Raw genomic sequence first — 5,310 nt, forward strand, 5'->3', positions numbered from 1 at the left:
GGGCCAAGTTTGAGCTTGGAAACCTTTGTCAAGGCTAAGAGTCCTGGGACTTTGACCCCCACACAGCATCTAACCTCAGGGATCCCGTCCTCTGTCCAGGGCACACCCAGGAGCAGGGTGCAAGCTCCAGGGCTCCTTCCCAGGCTTGGGCAAACCCCTCCCCGCAACCTGAGGGTCACGAAGTATGCTGTTGTGGTGGTGATCTCATTTGACCCTCACCTGGGAACCATGGGGCAAAGCAGGAAGTGGGATTCCCATTTCACAGATGGGAAAACTGAGGCACCGGAAGGATGTGACTGGCCAAGACTACCTGGTGAAGACAGGGCAGCGTTCGATGACAACCCAGGCCTCCTAATCTTGCCTGAGGGCTCTTTGCACTAATCTTAATCGCAATGGTGGATCGAAATTACTTGGATGTAGCCTGGCATCACGATGAGCTCCTGGCATACGATTCGTTCAGCCATCACGACAGCGCTTCGCAGCCGTAGTTACTAACTCCACTTTATAGGTGAGGAGACTGAGACTCAGAGAGGCAAAGGGGGGTCTCCTGGAGCTAAGCTTCAAAAGCAGGTTGTCCTGACTTCAGAGCATATGCCTTCAATCTACACAACAGAAATTACGAGTGATATTTAAACCCAGCCAAACATGGGGTTCTGCTGAGTCACCAGAAGAGGTGGGAGGGAGGCTGGAAATCAGTGGTCCATGTCATACCAGGGGGGTTCAAACCGAACCATCTCAACAGTGAGGGTTTCTGGGCAGCCCCAGAGAAAACCAGATGAAAGCGGAGCTGCTTGGGCTGCAGGAGAGTGAGGTTCAGAAGCCCTGCCTTTTGGGGCCCTCTTACTCCCAAGCTAGCCCCTAATTAATGAGGATAATAATGGCAACCGTGGATCTGGATATGCTCAAAGTCTCAAAGCAATTTTTTAAAATCACTGTGCTCCCGTTCCATTTCCTAAATCCCCTATATCTCTGTGGGCGGGTAGACAAAGGAGAGCTGTTTTAGCCAAACTTTGGCTTTCTTTCCAAGACTGAGTCCCAGGGAGGAGGCAAGAGAGGAGATGGGAACATGCTGCCGAGCAGGAAGGGCAGCCTACGGTCTCCCTGGGTAGCCAGGGAGGGCCTGACTCTTTCGCGAGCCCTCTTGCTGCTTTCCTGGGAGTTCTCCACGGTTATAGTGAAAGCCAGAGAAGATGACGAGAAAGAACGCCAGCCTGGGCATCCTGAGACATGGCTTCAAATCCTAGTTTAGGTACCAACTCTCCGGTGACCTTATACCAGACCTGTCCTCTCTCTGTGCCCCTTTTCTCCCATCTGTAAAATATGCACAGTCTCTAGAGGTCTTTTCCTCAATGATGAGTAGTAAGGCAATGGGAGGGGGATAAGACCAGAGATTGGAGGAGTCTCTGGAGAAACCATGGCCACTACAGGTCTTTCTCACGGTGGCATCGTCTAATGTCTCTCTTTGCTGTCAGTTATAGAGACTCAGCAGTCCTCCCATCTGTGGGATCAGCATGAGACCCCTATCAGGATTACAGCAAGGATGCCAAAACCCAGGAGAGTCACTGTGGACTCTCCGACCCCATCTTGATGCACCCACCAATAATCTCCCAAAGCCAAATCACAAATAGTTCCTTCATTAGAGCTTGGGTTTGGGTATGCTCAAAACTTATAAGATAGACTCTCTCAAGGGTAGGTATTTCAGCATGGGGCTGATTGAAGCAGAAAAGCCTCTAAGAACCAAACCAAAGATTTGGTGCTCTGATGGGGAAATGACAGGCAGGGACCATGCCTCCACTTTCAGCCAGTTGGTCTGATTTACAGTTTAAGGTTTAAGTATTCTTGAGGACCACTGAAGCCAAGGAGTTGTTCCATCCCATAGGGTTTTGGCATTCCAGTAAGATGAGTAAAACCAGCTGCAGGACTGGCTCTGAACCACTCAGGACTCAGAGGCTACGAGCTAAATTGCCTCTATCCCTCTAACTCCGCATCCCCAGTTCCCACTCCTATGTATTCTGTCTTCCTCTCGTGTATAAGAAACTTGCTCCAAAGCCACTTTTTTGGTGTGTAAGGTACACTTCAACATCTGCCATGGATACACATTTAGAATTACAGACAGTCAGAATCCTGGCCTCAGGATTCCTGGGGACCCTAGGACCTTCCCGATGCCGATGGGTGAGAATGAGCAGGAATGTTGGGCCTGCTGGTCCCACATAACTGAAGCCCTGAACCCCATCTTTGCATAAAACTGCGCTGGCCCCCCACTGCTACGTAGAAAGACTGACAAGAATGCGCAGGCAGGGCTAAGAGGCGGGCCGCGTGGGGGTGGTGGGGGAAACCGTAATGGAGGCGAAGTTCCCAGACTACACCACGAGGTGGAGCCATGATCTTGCTAATCTATGTTTCTTACACTGACTATCAAGATATTTGTACAAAGCAATATTTTTTTATGGCAGGTTTTCATGTCTCTTTTATGACCTAGTTTAATTTTCAAAGCCAATTCTCATTAGATCCATTTTAAATATGGTGAAACTGAGGCTCAGAGAAGTGATTATGACTAAATGTGTGGGCTGGGGAGTCAGAACTCTTAGGCTCAAATTCCAGTTCTTCAACTTATGAGGATTTTTAACTTCTCTATGCCTCAGTCTCCCCATTTGAAAAACGTGGTTAATTATAGCACTCACATTACAATAGTTAGTAGACTTCAGCTATTTGTTTATTTTTGTTCTATGTCCAGCACTTACGTGGAGTTTTTCATGTCATCCTCACAACCACCCCAGGAGAGGCTGTTAATATCTCTGTTTTGCAGATAAGGAAACCAAGGCTCAGAGAGGTTAGCTGCCTATTCCCTTCCCATACAGCTAGAATGAGGCAAGGCGCTATTCAACCCCAGGTCTTCTGGCAGAGAGCAGGGGGAGGTGGGGGCAGGGCTGTCCAGGGCCTCAGTGAAAAGAGAGGTTCTTGTCCTGGCCTACAATTGCCCTGCCATGTCCTTGCTGAGTCCCCCATGTTGTTCTGGCTTCACTTCTGCCACCAGTACTGTAAGAAATTGGGATGCGTGAAGCCAGACACGCTTGCTGCCTTCTGGTTCTATGACTCTGCCCTGGGGAAAAGCTCACAATGTGACAGACAAGAGACCACATCCTGGAGGTGCCAGTGCTGGGGCAGAGGGAGCCTGCAGTGAGAGGAGGGCGCCAAGCCCCCCAGGGTCTCCCCACACCCTGCATGAAGCGACCCCAGAGCTCGTCCTCTCTAGGCCTCCTTCATGTTATGTGAGCCTGTGGCTGGAAGATACACTGACCGTGGCAGCACACAGGGCTGTTCAGGCCTCGTGACACATATGACAGTATTGGTTTTCTCGACCTTTTTTTGCAAGAACCATCTCTGTGAAAAACTTGAGGGTCCCTGTGCACCTGGAGGAGAGTCACGTGGAGCCAGATATGGGGACAAAGAAGTGAGAAAAGAAGGAAGTGGAGCAAATTCAGCATTCTCCTCGAAGTCTCTGCACGGCCCAGGGCACTTGGTGTCCTTGGTCCAGTGTCACATGATCCTGGGGATGCCTCAGCTGCCAAAGGATCCTCAGTGAGAGGCTCTCAGGAAACATCCCCACCGTGAAGTTGATTCCTTCAGGCAACAAACACATTCAGGTCACATTTGATATGAACCTGATTTATGCAAATCAGAAACACCCCTGCAAAATATTAACAAAGTTTCACATGGTGAGCAGAAAGTTAATATTTTTCGTTGTTAGGAATGCACAGCTCAACACCCTGCAGTCTCTTCCTTCTTAGGAAGTATTAAGGTCCCTCCGTTGATGCCACCCTCCCTCCTTCCCTCTCTCTTCCCCTTCACGGCCAAGTTCCCCAGAGCTGTGCTTCTCAGCCTTGAACATGCACAAAAACCATCTGGAGCTCTTGTTAAAATGCATGTCCTGGTGTGACTGGTCTGGGCCAGGGGCCCAAGATTCTGCATTTCCAACAAGCTCCCTGAAGAAGCTGCTGCTACTGGCCCACTCTTTGAGCAACATGCTCGTTTTGGACATGTCCAGCCCTCTAAAACCTGGTTTCCAACCATCACCACACAACCCAGCCCTCTTCAGGTCCTCAGCAATCCAGTGGAACTTTGTCCAGCTCATCTTACTTGACTGCAGCACAGACACCACTTCTCCCTCCTTGAAACCAGTTCCTCCCTTGGCCATGCTCCCCCGCCTGCCCTCCTCTCCTTCTGACCATTACACCTCAGCCCTCTTTGCAGGTGTAATGTTTTCATATTGACCACTCGATGTGTTCCTTCACCCGGTCGCTGTTATTAGTTCAGAGCTCAATATGTATCTCATATAACCATGAGATACCCTGTTCCTGCTAGGGTCTTTAAGAGAGAGTGTGTACCTGGAGCTGCTGGTAGCCCTCTCTGCTGCTCCTTTAGGGGAGTCAGTTTGAAAAAAAAGAGCAGAGCCAAGTCCTGGAGAGAGGCATAGTCCCAAAGGTTTATTTTAGAAACATGGATTCAGCCAAGCCTGACCTTCAAGTTATATGAGGCAAGGACTCCCTTTTACATTTAAGCCAGTTTGGGTTGTGTTTTCCATTACAAGCGACCCAACACAGTTCAGGATGGAGACTGCGTGCTGTTTCCCACCCTTAGCCCTTCCCCCGGGCCTGGCACTGCTGAGTTATCTTTACTGAGCACTTACTATGTGCCAGGCACTGGGACGAACTGCTTTCCAGGCTTAAATCTCATCCAATCCTCACACCAACTTTAGCAGATAGGCCATCATGACCTCTATTTTGCAAATGAAGAATGGCAGCTCAGGGAGGTGCTATAACTTGCCCAAGGTCCTACAGCAGGAAAGCAGCAGGGTTAAGACTCAAATTGAAGTCTGGAATTACCAAAAGCCCCTGCAAGACAAATACACTCGGAGCTACCCCAAGTGCGGAAATTCTGCCAGCGTTTGTCTTTTGTATTATCTGTCTTCATCTACATCATCATGTCGTATCATTTCCTCTTTCAAGTCCCAAAGTGCTCAATTCAAACCATTCAGTGTTTATGAAGGGTTTTCATCAGGCCCGGGCTCTGTGCCAAGGACAGACGCTGAAGCAGCAAGAGGGAAAATTCTGACCACTTGCATGGGGTTTTCAACATACAGACATTTTCAAGGACATTACCTGCTTTATGGAAAGTCATTGTCGCTGTGTATATTTGCCTCCACCTACTGTTGATGGGGTTGAGGATAGACATACACAGGAGTGCTCTCTAGGGCCCAGAGCCTGGCGTGGGACAGGGCTGGAACAGAAGCTCCACACATATGTGATGAAT

This window comes from Pteropus vampyrus, unplaced genomic scaffold (assembly GCF_000151845.1).
Source record: "Pteropus vampyrus isolate Shadow unplaced genomic scaffold, Pvam_2.0 Scaffold336, whole genome shotgun sequence".
NCBI classification, from domain to species: Eukaryota; Metazoa; Chordata; class Mammalia; order Chiroptera; family Pteropodidae; genus Pteropus; species Pteropus vampyrus.